Below are 17,492 nucleotides of genomic sequence, written 5' to 3'. Positions count from 1 at the left end.
ACAGCTTCTTAAGCCGCTCTCTTCAAACATATGCTTCGTGTTATATTAACGGTAATGAGCTTAAAAACCAAGAAACGCATTAAAGCAATTATAACATTTTGGACTCACCATCACCCATTGGTGTCTACCATAAAATTTTTGTGTGTGTAATTTCGTATTTTCACCACATAATTTGAGCATATTCATACTATGTAGTCATTTAAGTGAATGATTGAGTTGCTAAAGACGAGTTGTGTAAGTAATTAGGCGTTATATGGTTAATGTTCTTCAAGCTTCACGTGGTTCATGGTAGGGGTACAAAAAAGGGCTGGATCAAGGTGTCATGCGACAAGTGCCGAGCATCAATCTAGCTGGGGGGCCTTTAAATAGCACAGTCTTGAACGAAGCTTACGGATACCTGGCTCCCTCCGCAATAAGATAGCCTTGCTTGCGGCTAGTGGGGGCCTATACGATGGAAGGGCCATCGAAGACAGAGTATGCGAAGAGGAAACGCGTTGCATACATTCTACGAAGGGCACACTTGCATCCACCAACAAAGGAGGAGCTCACAAAAGAGCTCCAGGAAAACTTGGATTGTGCGGTTCTACCCAACTACAGTTTGGAACCGCTAGCAGGTGCAACAAAAAGGCAGAGGTCAGCTGAAGAGGCTAAGACGTCAGCTAAGCGGCCGAAAGCACGGCATGAGATGCCCAACAGATCTTTTGCGAATGTGGTCCGGAACCGCATTATCAATGGTATTCTGGATGAGGGATATCCCGAAGACAGAATTCCCATAACCCAATGAAAATGGGTGCAAGCTGCGCTGGCTAACGTGGCTGTGGAAGTGTTATTATGCAATCCAGGTCCACCGTAGCACAGAAGCCGGTTAGTACCGGGTCCAGATCAAGATAGTAGCTTGTGACGACGAACTATCGGTCCAGCTCTATAAAGCCGCTATAGCGAAAATGGAATAATTACGAAACAATTTTGAAAATAAGGCCTTTTTATATAATATCAAAATGTTTGTATATTCTGAATTAATTATCAAATATATGTGAGTTAGAACAACACACTCTCGTATTCATTAGGTGATGTGCTAACCATACGCCGGCAACCACATTCGCCTACTCTTTTGACTTGGACTTTTCCCATTGAGTTTTTACTGTATAATTGCTTGAAAAAGAAAAAGTGGTTGGGGTAATAGACACAAACATTGCTGGGGGATTAAAAACACAAAATGAAATTTTTTGAAAGCGAAAAGACCCCACAGATAATACCATATTCATTTGCTAATTGCCGGCATGATTTAGAATATAATATTTTAAAATATTCCGCAAATGCGTAATTTAATCAACAAATTTCTTGTTGTTCAAAATGGCAAAAGCAAAGCGTGTATGGATACAACATGTGTACGAGATTAAACAGCGAAAAAAAATGAAATATTTTTGAATAGCATACGTGGAAGTATTATATAGCTTGACCTTTATGTGGGTCAAGCAATTTGATGTGAAATTTAACTAAATTCAGTAAAAACTAAAAAATATAAGAAAGTCGAATATTGTCACAATAATGTCATTGAATTTGACATACTGTAAACTGCTGAATTTTACTTACACTTTGTCCCTCCAACGGAGTGGAGGCCTTTCCCTTCCTCGGCTTCCTCCGGCGGGTACTGCATCGAACACTTTCAGAGCTGGAGTGCTTTCGTCCATTCCTAGCCAGCGTAGCCGCTGTCGTCGTATAACTCGTACAGCTCATCGTTCCATCGTCTGCGGTATTCGCCGTTGCCAATGTTTAGAGGACCATACATTTTCCTCAAAATTTTCCTCTCGAAAACTCTTAGTGTCGTCTCATTTGATGTTGACATCGTCCAAGCTTCTGCACCGTAAAGCAGGACGGGAATGATAAACGACTTGTAGAGTTTGATTTTGGTACGTCGAGAGAGGACTTTACTTTTCAATTGCCTACCCAGTCAAAAGTAACACCTGTTGGCAAGAGTGATTCTGCGCTGGATTTCGAGGATGACATTGTTCGTGTTGTTGATGCTGGTTCCCAGGTTTACGAAATTATCTACAACTTCAAAGTTATGATGTCAACAGTGACGTGGGAGCCAAGACGCGAATGCGCCGACTGTTTGCTTGATGACAGGAGATATTTCGTCTTGTCCTCATTCATCTCCAGACCCATTCGCTTCGCCTCCTTATCCATGCGGGAAAAAGCAGAACAAACGGCGCGGTTGTTGCTTCCGATGATATCAATGTCATCGGCATACGCCAGGAGCTGTACACTCTTATAGAAGATTGTACCTTCTCTATATAACGGGTGATTTTTTTGAGGTTAGGATTTTCATGCATTAGTATTTGACAGATCACGTGGGATTTCAGACATGGTGTCAAAGAGAAAGATGCTCAGTATGCTTTGACATTTCATCATGAATAGACTTACTAACGAGCAACGCTTGCAAATCATTGAATTTTATTACCAAAATCAGTGTTCGGTTCGAAATGTGTTTCGCGCTTTACGTCCGATTTATGGTCTACATAATCGACCAAGTGAGCAAACAATTAATGCGATTGTGACCAAGTTTCGCACTCAGTTTACTTTATTGGACATTAAACCAACCACACGAATGCGTACAGTGCGTACAGAAGAGAATATTGCGTCTGTTTCTGAGAGTGTGGCTGAAGACCGTGAAATGTCGATTCGTCGCCGTTCGCAGCAATTGGGTTTGTGTTATTCGACCACATGGAAGATTTTACGCAAAGATCTTGGTGTAAAACCGTATAAAATACAGCTCGTGCAAGAACTGAAGCCGAACGATCTGCCACAACGTCGAATTTTCAGTGAATGGGCCCTAGAAAAGTTGGCAGAAAATCCGCTTTTTTATCGACAAATTTTGTTCAGCGATGAGGCTCATTTCTGGTTGAATGGCTACGTAAATAAGCAAAATTGCCGCATTTGGGGTGAAGAGCAACCAGAAGCCGTTCAAGAACTGCCCATGCATCCCGAAAAATGCACTGTTTGGTGTGGTTTGTACGCTGGTGGAATCATTGGACCGTATTTTTTCAAAGATGCTGTTGGACGCAACGTTACGGTGAATGGCGATCGCTATCGTTCGATGCTAACAAACTTTTTGTTGCCAAAAATGGAAGAACTGAACTTGGTTGACATGTGGTTTCAACAAGATGGCGCTACATGCCACACAGCTCGCGATTCTATGGCCATTTTGAGGGAAAACTTCGGAGAACAATTCATCTCAAGAAATGGACCCGTAAGTTGGCCACCAAGATCATGCGATTTAACGCCTTTAGACTATTTTTTGTGGGGCTACGTCAAGTCTAAAGTCTACAGAAATAAGCCAGCAACTATTCCAGCTTTGGAAGACAACATTTCCGAAGAAATTCGGGCTATTCCGGCCGAAATGCTCGAAAAAGTTGCCCAAAATTGGACTTTCCGAATGGACCACCTAAGACGCAGCCGCGGTCAACATTTAAATGAAATTATCTTCAAAAAGTAAATGTCATGAACCAATCTAACGTTTCAAATAAAGAACCGATGAGATTTTGCAAATTTTATGCGTTTTTTTTTTTTAAAAAGTTATCAAGCTCTTAAAAAATCACCCTTTAGCTCAGCAGCTCGTATTATTTTCTCCAGCATCAGGTTAAAGAAGTCACACGATAGTGGGTCACCTTGTCTGAAACCTCGTTTGTTATCGAAAGGCTCGGAGGGGTCCTTCCCAATCATGACGGAGCTCAACGTCAACTTACACAGCTGTATTAGTTTTGCGGGGATACCAAATTCAGACATCGCAGCGTAAAGGCAGCTCCTTTTCGTGCTGTCGAAAGCAGCTTTAAAATCGATAAAGATATGGTGTGTGTCGATCCTCTTTTCACGGGTCTTCTCAAAGATTTGACGCATGGTGAACATCTGGTCAGTTGTGGATTTTCCAGGTCTAAAGCCATACTGATAAGGTCCAATCAGTTTGTTGACGGTGGGCTTTAGTCTTTCACACAGTACAGGATTGGGCAGAGCACAGTGAGATTCCAATCGTCAGGCATGCTTTTTTTCGACCATATTTTGCAAAGAAGCGGATGCATGTACCTTATCAGTTCTTCGCCGCCGTATTTGAATAGCTCGGCCGGTAATCCATCAGCCTCCGCCGCTTTGTTGTTCTTCAGGCGGGTAATTGCAATTCGAATTTCTTCATGGTCGGGTAATGGAACATCTGTTCCATCGTCATCGATTGGGGAATCGGGTTCGCCATCTCCTGGTGTTGTACTTTCACTGCCATTCAGCAAGTCGGAGAAGTGTTCCCTCCATATATATAGTAAATTATAATATACATATAGTAAATTAGATGTAATAAAGTGGATTGGATACAGCGCGTTTAATCGTAAATTTTCTGTACTGAAGAAGGTTTGCAGACCTGATGAACTCTATGATATATTAAATATGGCTTTTACTAATATTTCGAATGGGTCCGAATATCTTGAAATAAATGTAAAGGAATACAACTCAGTGAAAAATATTTGTGAACTGAAAGCCTTCCGAAAAATTGTCAGTTCATTTATTGATTTTTTTTTTTTTGAATCTTCAGCACTTATTAGTATAAATAAACAATTATTTTCGCGAAAATCAATTATTTCAGCATATATATTTTTGGTAGGTGGCAATATTGTACCAAAATGGTATGAAGACACGCTCATCCATTATTTAAGGGGTTAGGGGTAGTCAGAAACACGAAACATGAGAATTTTCAGTAATTTGTTTGCTATTAAATCATGGTATTTTACAAAAGTTATAATATGGCATTATTACACAATGGTTTGAAGTCACAAAAATTTGAAAAAATTATAATTTACAAATTACTATTTGTGTTGACCCAGTTCCAAAGAAAGATCCTTGCGGTGACAATCATGTTCTTGGAGATACATCTAAAATCAATCGGGTAAGAAAAAATAGCTTTATAAATATATGATTTTAAGCCTGATCGAGGCTTTTTAGTTTTTTTTCTTTTTCTAAAATATATTATTCAAAATGTTGGCCTCCGGAAATTTTTTTCTAGACTTTCGGGAAAAAATCAACAGGATTATTATGTATTCAAAAAAATATATAAATTTCATTAAAATCTATTGAGCGGTCTTCGAGTTACAGTTGTCACCAGTTCCAAAAACATAGTTTTGAGAAAAATGCATTTAAAGTTTTACACTAGGGTTTAGGAGTGCCCGAGCGCTCTTTGTTCTTTGTCGAATAACTCGATAAGTAATTATCGGACAAATGCAAAAGCAAACAAAAAATATTTGTTTTTGAAAATCCTGACTACTCCTAAACTCTTAAGGGGCTATACGAGTGTATCTCATGAAGAATTAGGTTATTTTCGTGAATTTTTTTTTATGAAAGTACTCAATCGAATTTTTCGAAATTTTTTGGACATAATATGGTATACTTTCAGCTATATTTTAAGATTTTTTTTTTTTTCAAAAATATTGAAAAAAACGTGCTGTCTTCGGAGGAAAAAAAAGTTCCCCAACAGCTGTCATGATATCTACCGAATGAGTGCTAAAGGAAAAAAATTCAAAAAGGTTATTACAGTATAAGAATTGAAGCGAGTTTTGAAAAGACTATAGCGGCTTATAGCTGCGGTCGGTCGCTCTTTAGAACGCTGGCATTCAAACACTATTCAATATACGATCTTACCGCTTTCACATGATATTTTTGAAAGTATAGACTATCGAATAAGCAAAGTATAAGTATGAGAGTATCACACTGGTATAGCCTCTTAACGGTTATTTATATAACCTTTTCATCATGCTTAAACCCATTAATAATACATACTTCGTTTGTTACGAAAACTAAATGCTTCAACAAATACAAATAAAAGTGAAAACGTGTTGAGAAATGCCGGTAACATATTAACCATGAGAGGTACTCACATGTCAGCAGCTGTAAAGCTGCGCTTAAGCTGTGAAAAAGAAACTTAATTACAAGCACAAAATGGAGTACAACAAATATTGTATGGCGTAATTAAGCTGCTTTGCTGGCATTTACTGGCGCAATTGACTGAACAGGTGGCAACGCTTATTTATTAGTTTTAACGGTAGAAGCGTACAAGCACTAAAATAACATATACATATGTTGAAGCTTTTGTTTCCCTTTAATTCATTTAGCTTTTGAGCTTATATGCACAGCTGTTGTCAACGTTATTTACCGCTGTGTGTGTGCGTGTGTGATTAAGTTTTTTTTTTTTTTTTGGATTGCCTTGTTTATATGCATGTAAGTTTATATATTTTTTTCTCCCCATTCGCTTACTTTCAGTTGCTGAACTTCAATTCGCCACTGCATTCCCCCCAAAACGCATATGAGTATATATGTATGTGTGTGTCTGTGTGAAACTCTCTACTGACATTGTGCGTTTAGGTAAGTCAATTGGCCAAATTAATTAACTTTATGCGAACAGCTCGTTGCCTCTTTGGGCCTCAATGTGTGTGTGTGCTCATCTTCTCTGTTTGTATATGTATAAATCAAACTCAAAGCGCCAAACCGTCCAACACTTTCAACCACTTTCGTTCATTTCAATGTGTTTGTCGCCATTTTAATAAGACAATATTTGCCTCTGAATTTCCACATTCACTCACAAGCCATACATATACAGATGCATAAATATTTGTTTGTTTTGTGTGCACGTGTATAAGAGCTTGTTCAACACATTCGTGGTGGTCTTGTTGAATTTCCAGTGTGTTCATATGTACTTCATAACGTTGCAGCTGATGTGCATAGTACGTGGACATTTATGTATTTAACTGCTTACCTGAACAGCTTAAGGTTTTTATGACTAACGTAATGTCCAGTTAATTAAATTAATTTATATGCAGAGCAGACAAACAAGAATTTTTTTGCTAGTAGTTTTTGGAAACATCTATCTTCGACTTTCTAAAGCAATTATTAGCCTTGAAACTATATTTAGTGATTTTTGATAATATTTTCTGAGAGCAAGCAGTAAGGAGAGTACTGCGAATTCGGATCGAGTAGTATAAAACAAATATTTTTGAAAAATAGTATCCCACTTTCAAGAGTCATTCTCAACGTAACGTAAAATATTAACTCCCATAACTAATAATAATCATTATTTATAGACTAAATGTGACGGAAAACTATTCCTGGAAAAATTTTACCAAAAGTCTTCATAAAGGAAACGCTAAAGTCACTCGAAAAATATAAAAGAAATAATATTAAAGTTCTGTCAGAGTTTTCATAAGTTGCGGTATTTCTTATGTCAAATTTGATGATAATCGCTGTCAAAGTAATGACGTCAGTAGCTATTTCATTCAAATGATAACTTCTCTTTCAAACCGTTTTTAACTGGTATAAGCATCAAACTCTTGGTAATCACGTTTATGAGAAACAACAATTTAAATTGAGACTTAATTATCTTGGACATTGTACGATTGTCAATTGAGTGTCATTAAATTTGGCAAAATGTTAACCAACCAACTCTAGGTTAGTCAACTAATTCATTTTATCACGTCAGAGAGCACTTTTCAACTTTCTTATTCTAGCTGTTATTCTAATTAAATTTTCCATTTGGACTAAGGAGAAAAGAAGCAGCAAAAAATTTAAATGAAATGACATTATCTTAATTCGCAGCTAATGTACGAAGATACTTGATTCAGCAAATATACCCTGCACTAATATACAAATCTACATGTACCCATAACACAAGCTTTCTCTTCTTCAAACCTATAAATTATTCAATTGAAATGTTTATGGCCGCTGTTATGCGTTTTCAATACTAAAGCGCGCATATCCGCGGTCCCCACCTAACAGCTGACACCTGCAGCAGTAGTTTGCAAAATCTGGAATAAAAAAAAAAACAACTAAGGAAAAGCTAAGTTCGGTTGCAACCGAGCATTTTATACTCTCGCAATTTATTGATGAAATATATATATATATAGTATATGAGGGCTGAGATAATTCCTGAACCGATTTCACTAATTTCCAACAGCAAGGTACACTATAGCCAAGACTATATGCTCACTTAATTTTGCTTCAATATTTCACACATTAACCGATATATGCGGTATAAAGCCACCCGTATTTTTGTAAAACCTATAATTAGGTATATGGAGATGTTATGACCCGATTTTAACCAGTTTTGCTACAGTGACACACTATTAGAAGAAAAATACTATCTCTGAATTAAATTAAAATATCTGAGAGATTTACCGATATTTTCGATGAAATATTACCCTTAGGCATTGAGTTCTTCATTTTCGATATCCGAGGGATTGAAAAGTTATGGTACGATTTCGACAATTTTCCCACAGGTGATGCCAAACCTCAATTACAGTATTTGTGTAAAGTTTTATTCCGTTATCTTTATTGGTTCCTAATGTATATATGTATTATAAAGTAAAGGAATCTGACGGAATCAAAACTGAGTTATATGGGAAGTAGGCGTGGTTGTGAACCGATTTCACCCATATTCCTCCTGTGTCATCAGAGTGTTAAAAAAATATTATGTACCGAATTTTATTGAAATCGCTCGAGTAGTTTTTGAGTTATGGTTTTTGACCAATAAGTGAGCGACGCCACACCCATTTTATTTATTTATTTTTTTAATCTGAGTGCAGGTTTCCTCTGCCATTTCTTCTATAAAATCCAGTGTTTCGGGCGTTTTCCGTTAGTGAGTTAACGTACTTTCAGTCATTTTCAACATAGCCATTGTATGGGAGGTGGGCGTGGTTATTATCCGATTTCACCTATTTTTATGGTGTGTAATTAAGTACGTAAGGCAAATGACTGCAGAAAGTTTGGTTTATATAGCTTCATTGGTTTGCGAGGTATACGAGATATGGTATTGCGGGGCCACCCCCACTTCCCCAAAAAATTACATCCAAATATGCCCCTCCCTTGTGTGATCCTCTGTATCAAATTTTACTTTTATAACTATATTCATGGCTTAGTTATAGTTCTTTATAGGTTTTCGGTTTTCTTCATTTTATGGGCGTGGCAAAGGGTCAGTTACGCCCATATGCAATACCCTCCTAAGGGTACCAAGGAATATGTGTACCTAGTTTCATTAAGATATCTCAATTTTTGCTCAAATTATCGCTACGGACAGACAGACAGACATTCGGATTTGAACTGCACTCTTCACCCTGATCACTTTGGTATATATGAACCCATATCGTACTCGTTTAGTTTGGGGTGTTACAAACAACCGTTATCTGAACGAAACTACAATACTCTTTTAGCAATTTTGTTGCGAGAGCATTAAAAAAACGATAGCTAAATGTTAAATCCTGTTGAATAAGTGTGCGTTGGTCATGACAACGACAGGCTGCAATAAAAAATTGCCGAGCATTAGATGCCGCTCTCAGTATATATGTACATAGTATACATCTAGGCGCTTTAGTGGCGTGTAAATCGCAAAAGCGCGGAATATCCATAGAAAATGAAAAATAATTACATGGATTTTTTGTAGCAATACGCAGCATACATTCAGGCGTTTAGCACTACTGCCACTAACAGCACGGTGCACAGATTGCTGCGTCTGTTCGTTGTAGCGTGGCATAGGCGGAAATGCATGAGCACATTTCATAGACATTTCTTTTCTTCATTTTTATCTCTTCATTTCTTATATTTCTTATTCAAGCATTTCTAATATCTTGCAAGCCGCACGGCTGCAGCTGCTGTCACTCGCTGTGCTTATAATAATAGCGGTTACATAACGCTTGGGTTAGTTACTGAAGCACTGGCTTCCCTCTCAAGTGGCAATCTGCTCTAGTGTTTGTTCAAGTTATAGGGTTCAAGGTGACGCTTGTTAAAATGTTAATAGAAGGAAATTGAGTTGTGAGGAAGAGGAGCGAAGAGTACAGCTAACTTATTTAAATCTATTTAAGAGAGACAAATCTTAAGCTTATCAATCTTACAATACTGCTTAATTCGAGCAATTTGTTTCAATTATCACTCAGCTAAATAAATCTTTCGAATCACAAATGTAATTTTCTGAGTCTTTATTAAACCTCATTGATAATACCACCACTAACCAGCGTAGCAGCTGTCGCAACAGTTAACTGCTTGTGCAAACTACGCAGTTATGCAAATTGTACGGATCTCAAGCGGAACTCCAGCTGTGTGGCCACAATTCTCAGCACTCATTTTCCATAAATACTCGACAAATAATGTCTATTGTGTTTGCACTTGTCTCACTTACCACCAACTGGATTCGCATTGTAAGCCAAGTGCGCACTCATTTGAATTGTTTTTGTTGTTGCGTTGTTGCAGTTGCTTTAGTAGCTAGCACCTTGACGCTTTGTGGTTAACCGAGACGCCGGTGGAAGAGCTGTTGGTGTTCAAGTGCAATCATTTTGTGTTATAAAATATTCTATAAACAATTGTATGTTGATTACGAAATGGGGTGCATGATTGAAGTTGAAGACACTTATTAGATGCAGAGTGTAGGTCTTCTTCATTGTAGAGACTATCATGTTTTAGAAATTATATTTTTGAGAAAACTGAATTGTAATAATTGGCCTCTTTACTCTAACAAAAAAAATATATTAAATTTCAAAAAGGTGGCAACCCTTTTTTTTGAAAATATTTCTGTCAGAAATTTATTCTAAATCATCTTAGTATGATACCTATACTGTTGTATACCATTAATTTTATAAATATGAATAATTAAATACATAATTTCAAATAGCCGGCAACACTACACAAAAATATTATCAACTTTGAGTCTTCACAAATTTCTCTAGTTTCATATTTTTAGTGTATTATTGAAGTAAAATACTTAAAATTTTAACCGTATAAAAATATTAGAATTCAATGAGAGGTGGCAACCCTTTTCTCAAATATTTCTAACAGAAATCTATACTAAATCGATTTATATGTATGTTGTATTACAGTAATTTTATAAACGTACTTAAATAATAATTTTAGAAAGATGGCAACCCTACTCAAAAACATTTTCAACGACAAGTCCTCACAAAACTCTTTACTTTCATATTTACATAATTATACTTATTTATTTTCTAAATTTAAAACCCAATATATTTTTAATAAAAAAAAAACTAAAAGAAAAATTTAATTAAATGGCAACTCTTCCCAAAAATATACGCTCTTTAAGTTTACATCTTCATAAGAATATTTAAATTAATTTTATGAATTGAATCAAATAAATAATTTTAAATAGGTGGCAACTCTTTAAAAACGAACGATATATATGTATATTGCTATAGTTTTTTCATGTTTTCAATTTTCTTGTAATCAATAATTTTGTTAAGTGGCAACTCTTCTCAGCCACCTTATAAACTTAACATCCCTATTGCCCCCCCACTAGCAGCTACAAAAATGAATTATTTCATGTTTTTGCGCGACCGCACAATATTTATGTATAGCAATGCTGCTTGACCCTTTCGGCTACTACCATATATACATATGGAGTCTGTATGTAATTATGAAAACACTTTTGGTTCGCTTTAATAGCTGGGATATTAAAAGATTAAAGTAGGCTTTGAAGTTTCAGCATTGCTCCAGGAAAGGCTTACAAAACCTATAGAAAAACATAAAAATATGCCAAAACGTTCGGTCGCTCGGTATTTATTATGATAAATAATATTATCTCACTCAAGCGTTTTTTACAATTGTATAAATACCAGATCAGACTATGAATGTTGGAAAGAGATTTGTACATAAACTTTTTTTGCCCACTGTATGTACACATATACATATGTATTTGGGCAAATGAAAAATATTGACTCAGTTATCGTAATGTGTCTAGCCGCAAGATTACATGCTTGAGTTGGTTTAGGTCCGTATAATTCTAGACTTCAAAAGGGGAGAAAATATGTTTAATTTATATGAATTCTTAATTGGTTTACCAGAAAACAGCATTATAATATATGTGTTCAAAGGGTTGGTTATCATTCCAAGAAATGTTGAGCGAGAACCGGAAGTAGGTCAGAGCATAAGTACCAGGTTAACTCGACTAAAAGTAATGCAGGTTATACCATAGGAAAAATAGTTTGCAGATTGCTTACAACAAATTGTGGCTGTGCTTATTCTTGATGCAGATATAAATCGGGCTCAGGATGATAAATAGATCATATGACATATTCACTAAATTGTGCCATTACTACAAACTTTTCATTTTCCGAATTTTGGTTTGAAAATTTACTCTTCTAACACGTTTTAACAGGTATAACTCAATTCTGCTGGTGGATAGAAAAAAATTATTTATAGTTTAAGGCACAGTTTTCATGATGTCAATTTCAACGTTGACGTTAAAATGACAAATGTACCCTTTTTATGACAAACTAATAAATGAAAATATTTCCACTTCACTAAGTTTCCAAATAGGCCCGAAAAGTAGTGTCATAAATTGATATAAAACAAGTAAGGAAAAGCTAGGTGCGGGTGCAACCGAACATTTTATACTCTCGCAATTTATTGCTATATTTTCTTTAAGATAGCACACAATTTGACCCATACATTCGCTATAAAGTCCAATAGAAAAACGAAAATCATCATATATGGTATATAGGCTGAGGTAATCTAAGATTATATGCTCATTTAATATGGCTAAGAATATTATATTTCGTATATTAGCCGATTTATAATTAAGACCGCCGTATTTTTGAAAATCCTGTAATTAGCTATATGAGAGCTCGGGGAAGTTATGACCCGATTTTAACCATTTCTGATACAGAGACACTCTATTCGAAGGAAAAGATTTCCTCTGAATTAAATTAAGATATCTGAGAGATTTACCGATATTTTCGGTGAAAAATTACCATAAGGCACTGAATTCTTCATATTCCATATTTGGGGCCTTGAAAAGTTATAGTCCGATTTCGACAATTTTTTCACATGTTATACAAAGGATCAGTATTTGTGTAAACTTTTATTTCGCTATCTTCATTGGTTCCTAATGAATATCTTATAAAGTGAAGGAATCAGATGGAATTCAAAATTGAGTTATATGGGAAGTTCTCGTAGTTGTAAATCGATTTCATCCATTCCATTCCATCCACACGTGTCATCAGGGTGACAAGAAAATATTATATACCGAATTTCATTGAAATCTGTCGAGTAGTTCCTGAGATATGGTTTTTGACCCATAAGTGGGCGACGCCACGCCCATTTTCCATTTTGTAAAAAAATATGAGTGCAGTTTCCATCTGCCATTTCTTATGTAAAATTTAGTGTTTCTGACGTGTTTCGTTAGTGAGTTAACGCACTTTTAGTAATTTTCAACCTAAACTTGTATGGGAAGTGGGCGTGGCTATTATCCGATTTCTCTAATTTTTGGTCTGTATTAAGAAGTGGCTAAAAATGACGACTGCAGAAAGTTTGGTTTATATAGCTCTATTGGTTTGCGAGATATGTGCAAAAAAACCTATTTGGGGGCGGGGCCGCGCCCACTTCCCCCGAAAATTTACATCCAAATATGTCCCTCCACAGTACGATCCTTTATACCAAATTTTATTTCCATAGCTTTATTTGTGGCTAAGTTATTTCACTTTATGTGTTTTCGGTTTTCGCCATTTTGTGGGCGTGGCAGTGGTCCGATTTTGCCCATTTTCAAAAGAAATCCCCTCACGGTCCCAAGGAACATGTGTTCCAAGTTTCATTAAGATATCTCATTTTTACTCAAGTTATCCGTAGCACGGACGGACGGACGGACGGACGGACAGACAGACAGACAGACAGACAGACAGACAGACAGACTTTGGTATATACAACCCTATATCTAACTCGTTTAGTTTTTGGTGTTACAAACAACCGTTATGTGAACAAAACTATAATACTCTTTTAGCAACTTTGTTGCGAGAGTATAAAAATTGCAACTGTTATCATTGTTTTGTCTACGACTGTCAGTAAATTTGACATAGTGAAAATCGCACTTAATTAACTTGACTGGTGTGCAAAAAACTTTAAATTTGACGACAAGAATGACGCTATTATGACAAAGCGCACATAACTCTGAATTATTAGAAAACAAACACAGACAAAAGAGACACCTTTTGACACCTTACTGACTATACATAGTTCCCCAAACACATTATTGTCGGTGAATTCTGCCAGAATTTTGACGCAAACTTTTCAACCAAATTTCTCAATTTTCATTTTGCTTTCTTTTAGACTTTCGTTATTCGCAAATTTATGTGGTTTCTTGTAATTAAATCTCTGTAACTTGCGAGTAAAAAGTGCCAAACTCTTGCGTCTTTATGCATTTTCATTGTAATAAAGTCAAGCTGTGAATTTCGTCAAAACCGTAAACTTAATTATCATTAAACAGCGTGAGAAACTGAAGCATTAACAGCATGTAATGTGATGTTTTTTTTTTTAATGAATTCTTGTAAAATACACGAAAATAATGTGTTGGGCTGAAAGCCAAAAAAATTAAGTACCCATAGTAAATGAATTGACTGCAAGCTGTGTTAATTAAGGAATACTACACGTCTTTGGCAATATGTTAAAGTAGTTTAAGTTGACTTCATTTAATAGTTAATGGCGACAATTTGGGATATTTCGAGAAATTTATTTGGGGTCCATTGTTGTTTTTAAGTGACGTGTTTACATTAAGAATTTGTCAGTGGCTTTATATACTTCTGTCAGATAGCAATTAAATTGTCTGACAGCTGTGAGATTGTCTTGTGAGGATTAGGTTTGACTACAAAACTTATAGATTCAATTTTGATGGCTCTCTCTCTCATAGAAATCCTTCGAAGTTTTGATATAGCCTGCTAATTAAGATATCTCCAGCATTATTTCTCGAGCAAATATTTATGAATATATTTTATTTGAATCGATAAATACGAGTTTTATAAAAATTTTGACTTCAGCGCCATCAATCAGCAACTTTTCCCGAAAAACATAACTGGTCACATGCCAGATGCTTCAGCATCTCAATTAAAAATCTCAATTACTAAATCTCTTTCGCTTGAACAAACGGTTTTTTACATTTTCCATTAATAAATTCTAATTTTAAAGCGAACCAATTACGGTACTCTGTTTCCACGGCATTTAATTTATGCATTTCAAGAGCTTTAACTTGCTTCACATTTGATGCATACGCTTTGTGTGCAATTACAAAGAAGAGAATTAAAAGTTTCCATTTCACTTCATGCTTGAATAAATGTGTATCGTTATATTTCCATTCAAAGAGCTCTTGGCTTACCAATCAACTGAGTTAGTAAATATTTCAAATTTATGCTCCACACTCCGGTGGGCTCGGATAAGCATAACACTAGATACATCTCAAATGAGAATTAGCCAAGCAAAGAGTGAAAAGCAGTGAATAGGTAAAAGGAGCTTGCACACATGTGTGTAAATATTTATGGAAGTTCACGTAATTGCCATACACGAAAAGTTATATTTCATACAATATAAATATAATTCTGCATTTGCACATAGCCGAGAGATGTGTGCATATACTGTAGGGTGATCCTGCGATAAAATTGCTAGCAGTGAAGGAATAAAAAATATTAAAAGTTTGAAATTCTAGTATTTCAGCAGAAAATGTTGGAAATATAATACGAGTATTCAAGCTTTTTAAAGTTTGTTTCTAAATAATTTAATTTTGTTGTTTCTGGTATATGATTGTAGTATTAGGTAGGTAGGTAGGTAAAGTGGTTGTCAAATGACGCACCTAGGCCTTTACGAGGCCCATTGTGAATCCACCGGGACTAAAGCCCCTTACATTACAATGTATGTAGGTCATTATTTTAACCTTAGTAAAGCCATTAACTATGACCGCCACTTTTCGTCAGCGGTTCGATAGAGTCGTTTGTAAGCAACAGCATTATCTGCATTGTGGCCCTTTTCGTCTCCACACCAGGTTCTGCTGTAGGCTCCTCAAACTCCACTTCCATTGGGTGTTGGGGATTTTGCCCTCGGGATCTCCCTCATCCAGGACGCCGATGATGATGCGGTTTCGGGTCACCTCCGCAATTGATTTTTTGGTTAATTCAACCCTTGTTTTCGGTCTTTTTACTGACGGCTTAGCCTGCAGATTTACCCTTCTTAATAAGTACACAGCACGACGTCTCTCCGCATACTTTGCTATTTTAACATCCTCGACCGTGAGAATGGGCCATTCCTTGTCGAAGACACTACCTACAACCGCACCTTTGGCATCACCTTTGCCTTCCTGCTTTGTAGTCAAACTCTGGCTACTTAGCTTGGCTCGGGCTGCCGCCGATGTTGTTGCTTTACTGGAGTTAGCGTTAGCTGCAACTCCAGTGCTAGTGCTTGCCATGACCTCTAGGCCAAGCTTAGCTCCTGCCTTTTCACTGGTCTTTTTAGAGCTCGTTGAGAACGTAGCTCTTTTTCCGGAACAATTAGTTCCTTCCGGCTTTGTCGGAGCGCCGGACTCCTCTGTTGTCTTTCCTTAATTTTTTTCTGAATTCATTTTTTGCACCCACGAGTGTAGTGGAAATTAGGTCTTGCGCATAGCCCCCGCTACGCAAGTAAGGCTATCTTATTACGGAGGGCGCCAGGTATCCGTAAGCTCCGTTTGAGACTGGGCTATTTAAGGGCCCCCAGCCAGGCTGATCCTCGGCACGGGTTGCATGACACCTTGATCCAGCCCTTTCTGTACCCCCAACCATAGTAAGACCCCATCGTTGAATGCTGTGCTATTGAAGAATAACGAACACTCAGCGATGAGGCCAGACCTTAGCTAGAGACCCCCCGACTGCAGCAACTCAGACTGTTCTAGCCCGTCCCTATTGCAGTAGCGGCATTGTGGTATCTATTTCCAGTTGGCACCCTCGGGGTGGGTTCAGCGGAACGGAATTTCTGTAGTATTACTTGGTATCACTTTTCCAAAGATGGTGAAAACAGACATATTTTCCTCTCTCTGTAATTTCATATTTAACTAGAAATTTAATATGGCAACCATTCATTAAATTATATACTTCCCAGAATGTCTCTAAAATCTGTTGAGTTTCATATCCATATTATATTGCTCTTTCATATAATAAAAAGTTTTAAAAAGGTGGCAACACTCTTCAAAAAATATTTTCTTCTGCAAATGCTTTTAACACTTGCATATTGTAAAAATGTGTGTTACTCATGTGTATGTATGTTCTCAACTTGTTCAGTTTAATATTATAAAAATTCGTTTTTTCTGCCAATTTTATAAAATCACTTGTTGCCAGTTGTTACCATCTGTAACTCTGCCCCAAAAAAAATATTTGGAATGCTTACTCTTCTTAAGAGTCTTTAATTTGATACTCTCATTGCAATAAATCGTTTCTCCTTAGAATAAAATAAAATAAATTTTTTAAACACGTGGCAATGCTGCTCAAAAAACTATTTACAACTCTTACTCTTGTTAAATCTCTTTAGTTTGATATCCATATTTAAGAACTCGTTTTTCATATAAATTTTGTTAAATTAAAAATTTCAAACAGGTGGCAACACTGTTTTCCACTCTTATCCTAATGCTCTTTAGTTCGATATCCATATTTAAGAATTCGCTTCTTCTACCATATTATGCA

At 36.4% G+C, this 17,492-nt stretch overlaps 2 protein-coding genes across 9 annotated transcripts in view; one reads left to right on the top strand and one right to left on the bottom strand.

Moving 5' to 3' along the window:
• LOC105218914 (G-protein coupled receptor dmsr-1) overlaps positions 1-17,492 on the top strand; it is a 463,512-nt gene that overhangs the window by 218,952 nt on the left and 227,068 nt on the right. The window contains exon 1 of one of the 8 annotated variants that reach the window (XM_054234673.1): positions 6,288-6,396. The exons of the other annotated variants lie outside the window; for them this stretch is intronic. The gene's annotated coding sequence lies outside the window, so the exon portion shown is untranslated. Of the gene's footprint in view, positions 1-6,287; positions 6,397-17,492 lie in introns of those variants that run through there. 8 annotated transcript variants of the gene reach the window in all.
• Positions 1-17,492, bottom strand: part of LOC128922794 (uncharacterized) — a 150,622-nt gene that overhangs the window by 57,973 nt on the left and 75,157 nt on the right. The window lies entirely within an intron of this gene.

Source organism: Zeugodacus cucurbitae, chromosome 6 (assembly GCF_028554725.1).
Source record: "Zeugodacus cucurbitae isolate PBARC_wt_2022May chromosome 6, idZeuCucr1.2, whole genome shotgun sequence".
Taxonomy (NCBI): domain Eukaryota; kingdom Metazoa; phylum Arthropoda; class Insecta; order Diptera; family Tephritidae; genus Zeugodacus; species Zeugodacus cucurbitae.
This window is presented reverse-complemented; position numbering and strand designations above follow the sequence as displayed.